We start from the raw sequence: 20,042 nt of genomic DNA on the forward strand, positions 1-20,042 counted from the left end.
GATTTAAACCGCAAATATATACCGCTTACATTGAGGATGCGTTACAAAAAATACCGGAAAATAATTTTTCATATCAAACTTTACTGCTGATTTTAACAGATTATATTAATCTTCATCACCTCATCATCGTTTCACCCCCTTTATCTTCTAGGAAACCTGCGCATGTTAAGTGGTGGGATGAGGAATGTCATTTACTGATTCAAACCCGCAAAGTACTTTTTCGACAATATAGGCAGCACGCAACACCTGAAAATTACTTCCGGCTCAAACGACACATAGCACAAACTCGCAGAATTTTCCATCAAAAACGTCGTGTCGCTTGGAGGGAGTTTATATCGTCCTTCACGCATCAGGTTCCAATTGCAGACTTGTGCAATGCCATCAGGGCAATCACAAGAGTTACGCAGCACTCCCCTGCCAAGACCATCCCAGGTCAGGTATTATCTGATTTTCTTGTTAGAGAGACGCCAGATTTTGTTGTACCACAGTATGTTCATTCACAAGACCCACAAGACGCACGTTTTTCCGTATTGCTACAACCCTGCGATTATCAGGCATTAGAGGCAGTACTACAATCGTGCTCAAATTCATCCCCAGGTCCAGATAATGTATCATATCAAATGCTCAAATTATTACCTATTAGAGCAAAGAAGGCATTATTAAACAGGTATAATGATATTTTTCTCAATTTTAGTACACCGGTTAGTTGGAATGATTTTTTTCTGATTCCCATTCTTAAAAATAAGCAGTTACCCACTGAGGTTAGTAATTATCGCGGTATAGTACTCGGTTCGTGCCTCCGTAAAGTCTTTCTAAAGATCTTACTTCGAAGAATCATATGGGTATTAGAATACTGTAACTTGACGCCTCGATATCAATAAGCCTTTTTTAAGGGACGCAGTACATCTGATGCATTTAATAGTTTTGTTATCGATTTGCTATTAGCTCGTCATAGAAAGTATAGTACCATAACAGTTTTCCTTGATATTCAACGGGCTTATGATTCCGTACCTTTGAACATTTTATGGGAAAAACTTGCAACTCTCAAGATTCCTGAGGGATTTATTATCATTCTCAGACAACTTCTGCCTTATCGAACACTCAGATTTAAATCGACACATTATACAAAACAGCCCCGGCAGGTAAGTAATGGGTTACCACAGGGCGATATTCTGAGTGGTATTCTTTTCGCTCTTTTTATGAAAAATTTCGAAACGGTCATTCTCCGTCATGCTCGACTACAGGCGTATGCTGACGATTTTTTGCTTCATTATACACATCAGAATTTACAGCTCTGTAGACAACATATTAGTTACACGCTTCATGAAGCTAGAACATGGTTAGAAGCCCATGGGTTAAATCTTTCCATAGCGAAATGTCGAGCAATGATATTTACACATCACCGAACATATGACCGATCACCACTTTCCTTTGATCAGTATGAAATACCCGTGGTTAGTCACCATAAATATCTTGGGTTATTTATCGATCAGAAACTTACATGGAAACATCATTTTTTATATTTGCGTTCGAAAAGCGAACGGTATATTCAGGTAATACAAGCTGTAACCCGTAGGCAATGGGGGGCAGATCCAGTTGTTGTGCTATCCTTGTACAAAACCACTATTAGATCGATATTGGACTACGGATCACATATTTTTGACTTGGCATCGTATACTAACTTGAATACTCTTAACATTTGTCAATATAAAGCAATACGCTCCTGTATTGGAGCTTTAAAGTCCACACCTACCAATGCACTTTTAGTCGAATCCTGTGAAGCTCTCTTACATGTGCGTAGAAAAATACTTGCTACGCAATATTTACTTAAAAAATTTTCTTTAACAAGTCATCCTTTAATTCCGAAGTTACAGTTACTCGCGGAGTATTATTCTTTTCGGCGTCAGGGTTTACGAAGATTGCCAGTTGTGTTTCATGCTTTTACTACATTGAAGTCGAAACAGTATACATTAATACACAGCGTTAACTTAATGCCCTATACCTTACCCTATCCGGTTTCTTATTATAAGCCTCAAATAATATGGCCTACACGTAATGGCTCTACTAACGTTACTTGTTTGCAGGTGACCGAGATTTGTCCTGCTAAAAGAGAGAAACTTTCCAATATTCCACGAAGCATAAACATTTTTACAGATGGAGCAAAGAACATTAATGGAGTTGGGTCCGCTTATTATATACCTTCTCTAAATGTTAAAGAACAATATGGTTTGCCTAGTGATTGTTCGATTTTTACGGCGGAGTTATTCGCTATACAGCAAGCTTTACTTTTTGTTCAGCGTCAGGGATATACGCGCGTTACGATCTTTACGGATTCGCTGAGTGCATTACAATCTTTGGTCTCGTATGATTTATCCTATAATTGGTATGTATACAATGTCAAGAGTCTCCTTTATATGCTTGACAACTTCGGTATTTACATAACTTTTGTATGGGTACCAGGACATGTGGGTATAGTAGGCAATGAAAAAGTAGATTGTCTTGCAAAACAAGCTTCTCGTCTTCCTGTTCCGAATACTAACAATATTGTTCCTGCTTCTGATTATGTAGTTGTTATCCTACAGGATGGACGTCAAGAATGGCAGAATTACTGGCGACAGACTGCACAAGTCAAAGGTAACTTCTATTATCATTTACAACCAACACTATTGGTTAAACCATGGTTTATACGAGGATCATATTCTAGACGCCATATTATTAACATCATTCGGTTAAGGTTTAATCATGCCCTTACTCCACAATATAGATATCGTTTTCATTTAACGCTGGATACAAACTGTTCGTGTGGTACAAATATTATTAATGGCGACTCCAACCACATTTTATTTGAATGTTCTTTATATGCCAAACCCCGTAAAAAACTTATGACTAATCTCAAGCGACTCAAGCAGGTTTTTCCAACCAGTGTTTCTTGTTTGCTCTGTAATCCTACAGTCGAGATTATTAGAGTGCTAAATTTGTTTCTAGATGAAGCCAATATCGTGTTATAATTCTGTCCGCAATATATGGTGAGATTTTCTCATGCTTTTGATGGTTTCATTTGAGTGATTCCTCATATCATTAGTGTATTACTTGAGGGTGCTATTTCGGATTATCAGAGTGTGTGAAACTTTAGAAGAAGTGTGATTGCAAGATTGGAAGCTTCCCGTATGAGAACAGTATGCTCTAGCAAACTAGGGTTATTATGTGATATAGTGAAGAATAGTGTTTTGTGTTTTCTACTTGCAAGATCAAGCATCAATTATTGAACTGCAGTTTTCATTTATACTAGTGTTTTTACATGAGTAAGAGAGTATTGAATGGGTGAAATGTCGTAGACACAGCCCATAAGCATCAGCAAGCAAGCAAGCAAGCAAGCAGTGTCGCTGTCTGTGGACTTGTCTTAGAACTATAATCTATTGTACTGGATTGCATGGCATTCAGAGTCACCCACAGAACATTTTTGTGATGTGGGTTGCAATATGTTTGCTGCTGATCATTAGTTTTATTGAGTCATCGATCGGCAATAATTTGATTGCTACGATAATTATTATCATCATGACTTACTAACAAACTGTCAACTTGAAAGATAGACACGTGGACCGAAGATGTGCGTGGGATGGGGACACACACTGTGTACCCCACCTTTTCTAATGTCGATAACGGCAGCGTTCTATTATTATTATTATTTACCCTCCAGGGTTGGCTTTTCCCTCGGACTCAGCGAGGGATCCCACCTCTACCGCCCCAAGGGCAGTGTCCTGGAGCTTCAGACTTTGAGTCGGGGATGAAACTGGGGAGAATGACCAGTACCTCGCCCAGGCGTCCTCACCTGCTATGCTGAACAGGGGCCTTGTGGAGGGATGGGAAGATTGGATGGGACAGGCAAGGAAGAGGGAAGGAAGCGACCGTGATCTTAAGTGAGATACCATCCCCGCATTTGCCTGGAGGAGAAGTGGGAAACCACGGGAAACCACTTCCAGGATGGCTGAGGTGGGAATCGAACCCACCTCTACTCAGTTGACCTCCCGAGGCTGAGTGGACCCCGTTCCAGCCCTCGTACCACTTTTCAAATTTCGTGGCAGAGCCGGGAATTGAACCCGGACCTCCGGCGGTGGCAGCTAATCACGCTAACCACTACACCACAGAGGCGGACTATTATTATTATTATTATTAGTGTGCAGCCTGGAAGTAGCCCCCAGGGATTTGTTGATGGCTATGAAATATTATTCCCGCTACGTCCTTGTACAAAAACGTGTAATAATATTGTGCGAAATAATGACAATATTACTGCCAGATAATTTATTGCAAAGATACATGTGTAGGGCGTTCAGAAACATATATGTGCTGTAGTATCACTTATTGTTATTGTCCGACTCGTTGGCTGAATGGTCAGAGTACTGGCCTTCTGATCAGAGGGCCCCGGGTTCGATTCCCGGCCGATTCGGGAATTTTAATCGCTCCTAATTAATTCTCCTGGCTCGGGGACTGGATGTTTGTGTCTGTCCCAATACTCTCCTCTTCATATTCACACAACACAATACACTACAAATCACCACAGAAACACGCAGTTCGGTTAGGGGCGCGCGGCTGTGAGCTTGCATCCGGGAGATAGTGGATTCGAATCCCACTGTCGGCAGCCCTGAAGATGGCTTTCCGTAGTTTCTCATTTTCATACCAGGCAAATACCGGGGCTGTACCTTAATTAAGGCCACAGCCGCTTCCTTTTACTTCCTAGGCCTTTCCTATCCCATCTGTCTCGGTGCAACGTAAAGCAAATAGAAAAAGAAAAAAAAGTACTGCTCACATCCCGCCGCTATTCTTCGACCTTCGCTCAACTTCTAAAGACTACACTCGGTTTTGTTCCTTTGCACAGTCATGTGTTGCAATGATAAACGTCAAAACGAGCTAGAATAACTAATAATTCTAGCTCGTTGGTCAAAACGGAGAGTGTATTTTGTTCATTGCGTTCAATCAGCTGTTTAGCTAGAACTGAATAACGTTCTGTCTGATTATTTGCTTCGTGTACATACATCACATTCTGGATGCCTAATCTTAATACCCTACATTATATCTGCCGAAAGTATGATGTAAATATAAACTATTCACCTGTCCCCTCGGACGACTGTAGGTATATCGGGACAGTGAAAAAAAATGAAATGGCGTATGGCTTTTAGTGCCGGCAGATCCCAAGACGGCTTCGGCTCGACAGGTGTAGGTCTTTTGATTTGACCCCGTAGGTGACCTGCGCGTCGTGATGAGGATGAACTGATGATGAAGACAACACATACACCCAGCCCCCGTGCCAGAGAAATTAACCAATGATGGTTAAAATTCCCGACCCTGCCGGGAATCGAACCCAGGAACCCTGTAACCAAAGGCCAACACTCTAACCATTTAGCCATGGAGCCGGACACCGTGACAGTGATTTTAAATAATGATGATAATAATAATAATAATAATAATAATAATAATAATAATAATAATGCTCCCGGAGCGGTCATGGGGCACACACAGTCCCCGCTGTACAACACCCCTGCAGGCAATCCTTTACTTCATGCCGTTGCCCACCTCCCACAACGTGGACGAGGGGTTGGACTTATGGGAGGCTTGAATTATGAAGGATTATTTATTTATTTATTTATTTATTTATTTATTTATTTATTTATTTATTTATTTATTTATTTATTTATGTATTTATTTATTTATTTATTTATTTATCTATTTATCATATGATGAAAGGAGGAATATCAGCTATTTACAAAATATGTGCAAAAATATATACACACACACACACACACACACACACTCTCTCTCTCAAGTTCATAAGAATATTCACAATACAATGTCAAATTGGTTAATCCACTCAACGGCTTCTTGTGTTAAGTTGTGGAGATCTTTCATTGAGCCTTTAAACGCTCTGAGGGGACATTCGAGCACTATATGATCCATGGTTTGCTGTTCTTCACCGCAGTCGCAATGAGGAGAGGACTTCCATCCCCACTTGTTCAGTATTGCTTCGCATCTTCCCTGGCCAGTCCTTATCCTATTCAGTGCACACCACTGTCGTCGAGTTAGACGAAAACCTGTGGGCTGCTCCCGAGGAGTTTTAATTAAGTAATGATGTGTCAGGGAGTTTTGGCTCTGCCACTGATTGTTCCATGCATCTAGTAATTTGAAGTGATTGTCTTGCAGATTTATTGCTGTTCGCTGCGATGGTTGTCTGGACTTTAATCGCTGCGGTAATAATACTGGACAATCTGAATGTATTGGTAACAGAGGGTTGTTTTTAATTTTCTTCCATGTGTTCAGCAACGACTGAGATCTTCTTAGGGGTGGGGGTGGAATGTTACTTAGAACCGATAGCCAGTGCGTATTAGTAGATCGGATACACCCTGTGATGAGGCGCATTGCTTGATTGAGCTGGGTGTCAATTATTTTAGTGTGAGCACTGTTTAACCATGTAGAACAGCAGTATTCTGCAATTGAGTACGAAAGAGCCAGAGCTGTGGTTCTAAGGACTGATGCATTTGCACCCCAGGTGGTCCCTGTTAACTTCTGTAATATGTTGTTCCGGGTTTTAATTTTAGCTGCTAACTTACATTCTTGAGATGCATTTTGTATGTCAGTGATATGTCCAGGGTCACTCCTAGGTATTCAGGGTTACTACAGTATTGGAGAATCTCATTTCTGAAACTGACTGTAGGATTGTAATTTGTGTGTTTGTTCCGCAGATGGAAAATTGATACAACATTCTTTTGAGGATTCGGTCGAAGAGAATTATGTTCGAAGTATTCATCCAATATCTTCAGATCTGATATTAATGTAGCTTGAGTTTCAGGGAAGCTTTGATCCTGGGCTATCAAGGATTATATCATTGATCTGCATTTAGGACTGTCTATACTTCGAAGAATTCATGTTGTTGCTTTCATTATTCACATCTACAATTACATTACCTATCGTTTTGTACAAGTTATTAGACTTTTCAAGGTTGGTATGCAGACAGAACGAGATTATGGGTGTTCTTTTACGTGTTATAATATCATTGATGAATTATGAAGGATTCTATCAAATCAATGTTCATTGATAGGCCTATGCATTTAGTGCTGTAGCCCAGTTGGCTTTTCTTCAATGATTTGTTTTGAAAAGAACTTGGAAATCTATCAAACATTTACTTTGATAGATTGGTCCAATCTGTAATTCGTCTTCCTATATGTCCTAATTTGTCCTCTTGAATTCCAACTTTATCCTCATATTGCGTTCTATTCTACCTTTAACAGCTCCACTCAAGCTTATTCGCCTACTAATGCCATTACACACCAGGATCAACCAATGGGAGGGGACTTGTAATTACAAAATGATGATTGATCATAATGCAGGTGGTTGTGCAGGTACAGTGCACGCATGCATGAATGTCGTTTTTGTGGTCTAGAGAGATTTTCAGTTTAACAGTCTTCATGGCCCTCATCTTCCTTCTCTCTTTGAAGTGTCGGATCTCTTCCATTTCTTCCCTCTGATTAGTTTTAATAGAGGATGGTTGCCCGGTTCCTCTTAAAACAATAATCACGACCAACACCACCTTGGCTGGATACAGTCCATTCGACCTGAATCTAAATTATCTGCTACTGGTATATCATGTTGGAATCCCACAAGTTGGGCCTCACTGGAATAACATTTCCTTTAACGTGAACAGCCTTCTATCAAACCAAAGGTTACATGCAACGCATGTTAAACTGCCTGGCCTGTAATTTTCTGCTTTATGTTTATCACCGTCCGCCTCTGTGGTGTAGTGGCTAGTGTAATTAGCTGCCACCCCCGGAGGCCCGGCTCGATTCCCGGCTCTGCCACGAAAATTTGAAAAGTTGTACGAGGGCTGGAACAGGGTCCACTCAGCCTCGGGAGGTCAACTGAGTAGAGGTGGGCTCAATTCCTGCCTCAGTCATTCTGGAAGTGGTTTTCCAAGGTTTTCCACTTCCCCTCCAGGCAAATGCCAGGATAGTACCTAACTTAAGACCACAGCCGCTTCCTTCCCTCTTCCTTGTCTATCCTTTCCAATCTTCCCACCCCCCACCAAGGCCCCTGTTCAGCGTAGCAGGTGAGGCTGCCTGGGCAAGGTACTGGTCATCCTCCCCAGTTGTATCCCCAGACCCAATGTATCATGCTCCAGGACACTGCCCTTGAGGTGGTAGAGGTTGGATACCTCGCTGAGTCCGAGGGAAAAACCAACCCTGGAGGGTAAGCAGATTAAGAAAGAAAGAAAGAAAGATGTTTATCACCCTATCCTTTATACAATGGCGCTAGAGCTCCTTCTTACAAACAGTAATCAAATAATTATTTCAGATATGGCAGCATATTGCAACTGATTGCCCTGAGTTCTTAACAAACCCAACTGCTTTTTTAGCTTTAAGCTTTTGTGTCCTTTTTTTGTAAATGTCTTTATTGTCATAGCCAACGGCCGTAGCTGTGTTGAAACACCGGATTCCGTGAAATCTCCGAAGTTAAGCAACATTGGGTGTGGTTAAGATTTGGATGAGTAAGGGAATGGAGGAGCAGAAAGGAACTGGCCACCCTACCCTACGTAAACTCCAGCTCAGGCACACCTCTGCGGAGGTTCGGACCTGCCTTCGGGCAGAATACACCCTTACCTTACCTTATTGTCATAGGTAAATTTCACAACTTTGAAATGGCATGTGGCTTTTAGTGCCAGGAGTGTCCAAGGACATGTTTGGCTCGCCAGGTACAGGTCTTTTGATTTGACTCCCGTAGGCGACCTGCGCTTCCTAATGAGGATGAAAAGATGATGAAGACGACACATACACCCAGCCCCAGTGCCAGGGAATTTAACCAATGATGGTTAAAATTCCTGACCCTGGCAGGAATCAAACCCGGGTCCCCTGTGACCAAAGGCCAGCATGCTAAACATTTAGCCATGGAGCAGGTCAGTGCCTACATTAGTCACATACTCAACCTGGAAATTAATCTTACATCCAACTACCTTTGCATATTGCTGACTGAATTCTTATTCTTTCCTGAAGTCCTCACCCATACACTCTCCTATTTCATTAATGTTCTCTGGAGTGTACTTCCTGGAACTTGTATCTGCCTTAAAGTACTACTACTAAACGTTTTCATTCCTCCCCTGAAGTTGGAGGCGGGCCTCTTAGACGGTGACGCCTTCTCTCATGCCGGGAGATTTGTTACGGTGAAGGAGATGCGCGGAGAAGGTGAGGGGTTGGGCGGCTGTGGCCTGTACTACGAACTGTACCGGCATTCGCCTTAGTGCAGGAGAATGGAAAACCACGGAAAACCATTCTCAGGACAGCCGACGGGTGGAGCCAGGCGTGAAGTCCGGCACTGTACCCCAGGTCCGTCTCCCGAATGCAGAGGCTTAGAGCCATGATAGATCCGTGGCCAACATTCCTCTACTCAGTTGGTCGGTCAGAGTGCAGAGCTGTTGGACCACAGGCAAGCCGTGGCCTCTTAAGGGACGAAACCCACTCTGCATCCGCCGACGTGCCTTAAAGTACCAATATATATATGTCCATTAGTGCCTAAATGTCATATGGCTGTCAAATATGCTTGCCATTATGTTCTTCTTGGCTGACTTTTGCTGAATTAAATTTCCTAAGTGTGGCCAGTATCCAGTATTCGGGAGATAGTTGGTTCGAATCCCACTGTCAGCAGCCCTGAAAATGGTTTCTCGTGGTTTCCCATTTTCACACCAGGCAAATTCTGGGGCTGTACCTTAATTAAGGCCACGGCCGCTTCCTTCCAACTCCTAGCCCTTTCCCTTCCCATCGTCGCCATAAGACCTATCTGTGTCGGTGCGACGTAAAGCAAAAAAAAAAAATTATTTCTAACCTGCACCTCTGTTATAATAGTGGGTCTTTACCATTCCTTACTACTTTTAAAAAGTACCTACAACATCCGTTTTCACACTCCCCAACAATTTCATTAAATGCCATCCCTTACTCTGTTTATATTTTTATTCACCCTTTTTAACTCATGGTTAATCAATTTTAAAAACTCCCATTCGTCTCTTTTATCGGCCATATGATATTGCCTAATAGTCTTACTTTCACAGCTTTATATTCTCTCACATTTATTTTCAACTACAACAGAAAAGATATTCATGATCACTTGAGGTTTTTGATAGTGCTCATCTGGATTTATTAGCACCACATCTGAAATATTTCCCCCTCTATATTGTTTGTGGGGGCAATGACCTTCGATGTTAGGCCCCTTTAAACAACAAGCATCATCATCATTATCATCATCATCATCATCGTCATATTGTTTGTTTCATCACATTCTGATTCACTTGTCCTTCCCAGATTAACTTATTCACCACTTGTTGGTCATGTTTTCTGTCATTGGCATCAATCAGTCAGTGCTCCTGCTGTCAAAGGAAATCGCTCCCCAGACCAAAACTCCTGGTGTAGGTCCAGTGTGTTGATACCACAGACTGCTTGGTTCCAAGCACTCGCCTGGCCTGATTCTTACCAAACTATGGCCATCACTGGCACCAAGACAGAAATGGCTCTCATCTGAGAACACAACAGATCTCCACTCTGCCCTTCAGTGAGCTCTAACTTGACATCAGTGAAGTCGCAGATGGTAGTGATTTGGAGTTAATGGCATGAATGCTACAGGACGTCTGGTTCAGAGCTGTCCCTCTGGTAATCAATTTGTTACAGTTTGCTGTGTCACTGGTACTCTAATGGCTGCTGCAGGTGCAATATGATCCACCACAGCCACGTGGCGAAAACGGTACGGTAGTCTTCCCTCTCCATAGTGACCTGTGTGTGCCCAGACCCCAGTCTTCATGAGACCTGGCCTTCCCATGACTGTTGTTGTAAACACCGATGCAGAACTGAGGATACCTGCATTACAAATCTTTGTGCAATATTGCAGAAAGAACGTCCACCATCTCATAGCCCTATTACACCGCCTTGTTCAAACTTGGTAAGCTGCAGTTACAGCCTTCTTCAGTTCCTTAAAAGCATGTTCGACTCACACCTACCTCACAACGTCAACACCGGACGATGACATATGTTCACAAAATGTACAAACTTGCTTTGCAAGGTCATGGTGACACTACCATCATCGACTAGCGCACAGACATGAATAGGCACCATCTTTTAGATGTGCACACATTTCCCGGATTTGTTTATCTACCACAACTCCTTGTTGGTGTTGGGTGTTCCTTTTCTGCCAGTGTATTTAAATCTATAATTGTTATGATACTGAAATTTGATGCTGTAGAAAATTTAGCCAATTAGATTAGCATATGGTTAAATTAAAAAAAAGTGATAATGAAGAATTCAAGGTTTAATGTTCATAATGGAAGTACTGAAACGTTACAACAGTTAAAAACTTAAGATTTGTAATGGTATTCTATACCAGGGGTGTCAGACTCAAACTTATGTGCAGGCCATATAACGTAATCAAGATAGCACAGCGGGCTGCCAATTGAGACAAGAATATTTCAGTGTGGGTTTAGGCCTATACATTTTATTGAAATTTAAAGTACATGTTATTGTAGTAGAATATTGTATAACTATGGTATAAAAATAATAGCATATTAAATGAACAAATCGCAAGAACAAACGTACAGTTTTAAAAGTTTACATTGGCATGTAGGTACCACGTAGGGCAAGAGGGTGACCCAGACTAAGGTGGTTGAAAACGACTCTGGAGTAAGGATACAAACTGCTCAAATAAACTGTATGTTTCAAGCTCTCAGTGCAGAGATGGCGTGGAATGACTCTAGACAAATAAGGTTGAGCGGTGTCTTTAAAAGTAGGAAAGATCATAATATAAAGGTAAAGCTGGAATTCAGGAGGACAAATTATGCCAAATATTTGTTTATAGGAAGAGGAGTTAGGGATCAGAATAATTTACCAAGGGAGATATTCAATAAATTTCCAATTTCTTAAACAGATTTTAAGATTGTTTATTTAGCATATGGTATTATACATGAAATAAAATGTTTTAATTACAGAATGCAACAGGGTAATAAAAACAAACTATTAGACTTTAAAGGTGCATTGTTCAGACAAAGCAGCCACTCATTAATACCTCCATGGTACAGACGTTGAGGGTATTATCACTATGTGCTGGATAGTGTGTTGAGCTGCATCACAATCAAATGCCAGTGATTGCACTTTGCCGTACTTGTGTAGGAGGTAGCCACATCTTCCATGGTTTGTCCTAAATCTGTTTAAGAATCACCCAAGTTCTTGGAGGAAGCGCAAATCCAATGCGCCTTCCTCTTCATGTCCAGGAAATCGAGAAGAGCAGGAGTTGTTTCCTCTCTCCATTTTTTAATCCACTTTGTTGTAATATGGATGTTCTCTTGCTCCAACTGTTCGGCTGTTGCTACAGGGATTTTTCGTGATTTTTGCATACACGTGTATTGGAAGACTGGGGTTATTGTTTATGTACTTGTGCTCACAAACGAAAGCATGCTTTATAAATAAAAAGTCCTACATAACCCTCTTTTTCAATACAAAACAACCATCTATGTTAGATGGGACAAAATCTATACATGTTTCAGCCTATCTAAAAGCCATCTTCAGTAGAAGCTCAAATATTACATTTATGCAAACAAATAAAAACACTGATGAAGTAAGTGGATTAAAATACAATGATCATGATTAACATATTAAAAACATGTTGAGGTAGAAAAATCCTCTCATCTAAAAATTCCTGTTTGGTTGACATAAAACTTGCTAATATTTAAAAAAAAGTGGAACACTGTGTTGCGCAGCATAGTGAGACCTTCACATTGCAATGTGACATGAGACCGACAAGGTCATACCATTTCCATTTCTTTGGGGGTTACTTTGGGATCTTCATTTCTAAAAAGGGCATACTTGCTCCTCAGAGCAGAAGAAATTCATAATTTCATCAAAAAACGACTCAAATATTTTGGTCGCCATTATATTTCGAAAAATGGAAAAATTCGCACTAGGGAAATGAACCGTTGTGGGAACTAGGTCATCGGGCATCCAGGTGGCTGGTGGACGAGATGCTGATTTTGCTCTCTTTGTGGGCCGTGGATCGTGATCAGACATGGATTCTTTACTGCTGTAAAGAATTTGCTGCTTCAGCACTACTTCAGCTTGTGCTCGGAGTTGGTGTCCCGTAAGGTTATCTGCGAGCCCCCTTCATCTTTCCCATCTGAATCTTCATCGGATAATACATTGAATTCCGGTGGTTCAATATACAGACATGCCAATTTTCAAAAGTGAAAATCAGGGGAAATTTCACAGCAAATCGCGACGTATTACGACACGATAAAATAGCAAGCATCACCTTAGAGAGTCTGTCATATTTAAGTACACCACCAGCTGATTTCATCTGACCTACCAATGCCCATTGAACATCAATTCTTCCTTTTGCCAGGTCTGTTTCTTCGAGCTGAAAGTTACAGAACTAGGAGTGCAGAATATCAGTTTCTTTATCCAAATGTTCCGTTTCACTAGTCAAATGTTCGGACACTTGTTTATAAAAAATCTAAGGCTAGAAAATGATGCCTTATATATTATACCAGAAATATTTGTAACTTCTGCATTAATTAAAACTTCATCTTTGAATGGAAATTAGTGTACCATGTAGTCACACGATGAAGAGAAACACTTTCTAACAGACTTAAAGAATATGCACTTTTCCTCAGACTTCAAGGTGTTCTCTAAAACAAACGCAGAGTTTCCTATCATCAGATCACAATCATCGTTTAAATTTGCTGGAGTATGATAATCTACATCAAGGAGAGAGGAAGATCGTTTAATAACGTCTGGTTTCACAAAACTTGCTATCACATTCTTCAATAGTTCCTCCAAAACTGACCCAATAAGTGGATGTGCGGCATACTTGACTGGAGAGCTACCGGTACGTTTGGATTCTCAAAGATATCCATAAAACTTGAGAGAATAAGGCAAAAAGATTTAATAAATTTGATGAAAGGAACATGAGAAGTCGTTCTTCACGTAACAATACATGGCTCTTAGTGTCATAAGTAGTTTCATTTTTTTAGTGAAACTGATGACCGTCTTTTCCTTTTAACTGAGGAGTGAGGTGAAATGTTATGTGTTGTGTAAAGTCCGAAATTCTCTGAACTTTTCTTTCCTCTTAGCACACCTTTCCAGATAATAAAATATATAAATTATACTTTCATCTACATTTATGGGCTCGATCCCGCTCGAACATGGGTATTGTTTGCCCATCACTAGCTCAAATACCTCAGCCTCGCGTCAGTAAATTTATTGGCACGCAAAATAACTCCTGCGAGACTAACTTCGACACCTTGGCGTCTCCGAAAACCGTAGTTGTTAGTGGGTCGTAAAGCCAATAAAATAATTATTCTTTCTTGGCCCTAATGTTTTTTCAGCCCGATATGCCAGTGCTTTAAAGCGAGGATGTAAGGGGTGTTTATTTCCTGTTTAGGGCCATGAGAATAGAAGTAAAGAACTCCATTGTTCGTTATTGGCTTTACGACCCACTAATTACTTTTTCAGTTTTCGGCATCGTTTTCTTTAATTGGCCATCTTCTTCTTCCTCTCCTTCTTCTTCGTCTTAATCTGTTTACCCTCCAGGGTCGGTTTTTCCGCGGACTCAGCGAGGGATAACACATCAAGGGCAGTGTCCTGGAGCTTCAGACTCTGGGTCGGGGGATACAACTGTGGAGGATGACGAGTACCTTGCCCAGGTGGCCTCTCCTGCTATGCTGAACAGGGGCCCTGCGGGAGGAGGGGAAGATTGGAAGGGATAGACAAGGAAGAGGGAAGGAAGCGGCCGCGCCCGTAAGTTAGGTCCATCCCGGCAGTAGACTGGAGGAGAGGAGGGAAACCACGGAAAACCACTTCGAGGATGACGGAGGTGGGAATCGAACCCACCTCTACTCACTTGACCTCCAGAGGTTCCGTGGACCCCGTTACAGCCCTCGTACCACTTTTTAAAAGTCATGGCAAAGCCGGGAATCAAACCCGGGCCTCCGGGAGTGGCAGCTAATCACACTAACCACTACACCACAGAGGCGGACTAACTGCCAATCAATGAATAAATTGATGGTTTCATAACGTAATTCTTACGCATGTAGAATCGGTATAAACTGTATACCGCAGTAGAGTAACTTTGTAGACTCTGTCCAGGCGGACATTCTGAGCCTTTCACCAGTCTAATGCGAGCGGCCGTCCGCTGTGCTAATCATGAAAAACAAAACGGAACCTATTAAGAATATTTTCCCTGCATATGTCGACGCCGTTTTATGTGGTGTCTCCCCCTCATTTGGAATGGTGTCATTCGGCGAAGGACGAAGATTTTTGAATTATTAAGTGTCTTATCATCGTCGGTGTACTTTTACTATCGTTTTTTAATATTTTATAACATCGTGTGCCTTTTAAGGCCTGTTTTCACATGTAGGACTGTGCTTCGGCTGTGCTTCGACCGTGCTACGGCGGTGTCGCCTACTGTGTCTTTTCACATGTAGGACTGTGCTACGACTGTGTTGTGGTCATGTGGTCCTTGTTCATTGTATCTGTGCTCACAGGTTGGAGACATGGATCCGAACGAAGAAGACGTAGTTATCGCCTGTGCAGCGTACATTGTTTTACAACAAAAGAAGAAGAAAAATAAGAAACGATACTGGGTTCATAAATTGTTTACAACGAGAGAAGAAGAAGGAGAGTTTCACACAATTTTCGGTCGGCTACGAAATGACCAAGAAAAATTCGTAAAATATTTTCGAATGAGTTACTCCAAGTTTGACAATTTGCTTCAACAACTGAAACCACATCTCACGAAAAAGAATTCAGAATGGAGGAAATCCATTAGTGCAGAAGAGAGACTAGCATTAACATTACGGTAAATAATATTCATAGGTACTGAAGTATTTTGATCGTACATCAGTGTACGTTTGGTGTAAATTTGGCACTTGCATGTCCACTAGCATTATACGCATATATATGCAGTTAATTAACATTGAAATGTACACTGAGTAGATATTAATATTAATTTTTATAAATTTTCCAGGTATCTCGCATCTGGAAATTCGCAGATCTCCATGAGTTTCAGTTACAGAATTTCCCCGACAGCTGTTCACTCTATAATAGTCTCCACATGTGAGGCTATTTGGGACATTTTGTCTCCACAAGAAATGCCCCAACCTACTGAGGAAATGTGGAAGAAAATATCTGAAGAATTCTATGATCTGTGGCGTTTTCCGAACTGTATAGGAGCTTTAGACGGAAAACACGTTGTTATTCAAGCGCCCCCAAGCAGCGGGTCTCTCTTTTATAACTATAAACATACTTTATCGTTCTTTTGGCATTAGTGGATGCCAAATACAGATTCATTGCTGTTGATGTAGGAGGTTATGGCAAGTCCAGTGACGGAGGACTATTCTCAAGATCAGTTTTAGGAAGATCTTTGGAAAACAAAACGTTAAATATACCAGGTCCTAAACCGTTGCCAAATTGTAATGAACCTGTTGTGCCTTATGTAATACTTGGTGATGAAGCTTTCCCACTGAAAACGTATCTGATGCGTCCGTACCCCGGATCCACAGCTCGCAGTGATGAAAGGCAGGCGAATTATTTCTTCTTCTTCTTCTTCTTGATATTTGGTTGGGCTCTGTATATAACTAACACCCAGTTCCAATACTTTGTAAATGAAACACTGTAGAACACTCAGAAACAGTTAGTTATGGTGACTAAGAAAGACTTTATCACACAGGACAAAGATCACTGGTATGGGTGGAAAATTACATCGTGTGGGTGTAAGGGTAATAGACATAGGAGTAAGCACGGGGACACAAGGTACTATATCTTCACGCCGAAGTGACCCACCTTGGCGTCTTCTACTTTGACATACGGAACGGGTCTACAATTTGGAAGGACAGACGATAGAACACAACAACTAAAGGATCAAGTATTAAGGATGGAATAACACAAATAGAGGGTTGGAAGGTAGATATCGCGCAAAGTGTAATGTAAGCTTACCAGTGACGTGTGATATGACTAACGATGTGTTCCCTAAACCGTACCTACCAAGGAGCAACTTACCTACCAAAGAGAATTTACCTACTGAATCTGGATCTTGCTAACAAAAGGACAACGCAGTATTACACATGTGCTAGAGTCAACAAATGACAATAGTAAGGCGAACATTGTGTTCATTTGGTGCTAGAGTTGTATAATAACAAAGCTTAAACAAAACCTAATTAGGCATAATCGGGAATGTTATGAAGACTATGTAAGTGACACAACTATTAATGAAACGTGAATCTTATGGTATGTTTATAATATGATGTCCGTGTCATCTAAATATTTGTTTAATATGTATATTATGTCCGGTGACGGATTGTAAACAAGACAAGCAACACTTGTTGGAAGCGGTATTCGTAAACTGATTAGACTTGCAATTAATCGTGTACGAGCCTGAGGATATAACTGACATTGGAGAATGAGGTGATTTGCATCCGCCTCATTTGAACCACACTGACATGTCGGTTGGCTGACAATATTGAAACGATACTTTAACATGGGCGTAAGCGAATGGTTGAAACGTAGCCTAATAATAGTTATGATATGACGCCGTGTGTAAGTTGATCGTTGATACCAGTGTTTGATTGGCAGAGAGGGTTGGATACTGTAATAGAATTTCCCTTTTATTCTTGCAGTGTCATTCCAGAACTGTTGCCATGTTGCTTTTTGATGTTGCTTTAGTAGTGGAATGAGATCGGTAACTGGAGTCATAAATGTCATTGGAGGGGTGTTGAGGAGTGATGCTTGTTTGGCAGCTTTATCCGCTGTTTCATTACCGGGAATATTTTTATGAGCTGGAATCCATATAATTGTAATCTGAGTACCAGTAGTATGTAGGTCATATAATAGTTGCTTAACATTATAAACATACCAGTTCATCGTTAATTTAGAAGACTGGATCGATTGTAATGCTGAAAGAGAATCTGTGAAGATATTAGCGTTCGGGATTGCTACGTTTTTTATATACAGGAGCGTTTGTCTGATCGCTATAAGTTCTGCAGTGAATATAGAGAAATCCGGGTGGAGTTTATATAGTTCAATGTGTTGTATTCGTTCATAATAAAATGCTGCTCCTACCCCGCATGAATTCCGAGATCCATCGGTATAGAAATTATGTCCAATGTTAGAGTATGATAAGCGGATTTTTTTCGAGGGTGGTAAAAACATAGAGGTTTGATACTGTAGGAATGCAAAAGTAGTAGTTGTAGCTTGGAGCGTATCTGTGTGGTATTGTACTACCTCATACGGTACTGTATAATGGGGAAGTTTGGCGCACCTTATGATATTGTTTGTGAATGTCGATACATATTGGAAGACTGTTATTAGAGCAGGGGTTCTTTTGTCTCTGATATTATATGAGTTATATCGTTCATGTAGTAGTTGGAGTTTCGGTACAATAGGATGAGAAACTGTTATGAAACGTCGTATTAGGTACTTGGAAGTAAGGAACTGCCGACGTATATGGAGTGGTGGTTCTCCCGTTTCCACTTGGAGAGCATTCGTTGGTGTAGATTTTAGTGCACCAAAACAAATACGTAATGCTTGGTGTTGTATGGTATTTAGCTTAGTCAGTGTTGCGGGATTAGCAATATCAATGATATGAGCGCAATAATCTAATCTGGAGCGAATTGTAGCACAGTATACTGTCTTGGCTGTTGTAGGGTCTGCCCCCCATGATCGTCGTGTTATAGCTTTGAGGAGTTTTGTATAATTATCTGCTATATTTCGGAGGTACTGGATATGTCTAGTAAAGTTTAGTTTATTATCTAGGATGATGCCGAGATATTTATGATATGTATGTATCGGTATCTCATAGGAAGCCACTTTTAATGGTTCAGTGTTGTAGACCCGTTTCTGCGTAAAAATGAGTGTTGAACACTTAGTTGGAGATATTGATAAACCATGGTCATTTAACCAGTTCTGTACTTCAAGCATGACTTTAGTAATAGTATTACGGGCACCATTAATATCCTTCCCTGATGTATATATGACTATATCATCAGCATAGAGTAAGATACGTGCATGTTGGAGTACAAGTTGTTCAAGGTTTGAGAGATACAAGGCAAATAATATGCCACTAAAAATATCGCCCTGTGGAAGTCCATCTGTAGCTTGACGTGAAATCGGGGGTGCATCAGGGTGTTTGATTATGAGCTGTCGATATGTATGGAGGTTTCGTAGTAGTGTGATGAACGGAGTAGGAATTCCTTTGGATGATAATGCGGCCCATAACATATGCAATGGGACTGAGTCAAACGCTCCCCGTATGTCCAGAAAGATGGCTATTGTGTGATATTTTCTTGTTTTAGCAAGTAATATGTCAGTTATTAGTATATTAATGGCATCTTGTGAACTGCGACCTTTAAAATAGGCATATTGGCATTTGGGAACCAATTCATAGTATTCTAGGTACCATAAAAAACGTTGTAGGAGTATTTTTAAAAATGCTTTGCGTATGCAAGAGGCTAATACAATTCCACGAATATGTTTATGATTATTCAACGGTAGCCGAGGTTTTGGAATAGGTATTAAGAAAAATTTATTCCAGTCGTACGGAGGGGTAGAGGTTTGTAGTATGTGATTGTAGTGATTAACAAGTGCTTGTAATGCCGGGTTGGGGAGTGCTTTTATCATTGTGTAAGTAATGTAGTCCGGACCAGGTGTGGATGTGTTACATTTTTGTAGCGTTGCTGTGAGTTCACGTAGGGTGATGTTCTGTAGCAAAACTGAAGACGGTAGTGGAGAATCGTTACAATTAGGGACGAACTTTGGGACCACCGTATGGGGAGTTAATGAATAAAGGAATTGTTCCAAAATATCTGTCTGAATTAAAGGTCTAGTAATTTGTGTGGAGACACGCGCTAGTGCTCTAACCGCGTTCCATAATCTTGTTACGGATATATATTTATGGAAAGAATTGATAAAGGCTTTCCAAGCTGTGCGCCTTTTTTGATGAAATATGCGACGTATTGTAGCAGTATGTCGTTTCAGGCGAAT

The 20,042-nt window shown here is 40.9% G+C and overlaps 1 pseudogene; it reads left to right on the top strand.

Annotated features, from left to right (window-relative positions):
- The first annotated feature begins 15,559 nt into the window (after positions 1–15,559).
- On the top strand, positions 15,560–16,683 carry LOC137497022 (uncharacterized; annotated as a pseudogene).
- Positions 16,684–20,042: the final 3,359 nt, after the last annotated feature.

Source organism: Anabrus simplex, chromosome 1, assembly GCF_040414725.1.
Source record: "Anabrus simplex isolate iqAnaSimp1 chromosome 1, ASM4041472v1, whole genome shotgun sequence".
Taxonomy (NCBI): Eukaryota; Metazoa; Arthropoda; class Insecta; order Orthoptera; family Tettigoniidae; genus Anabrus; species Anabrus simplex.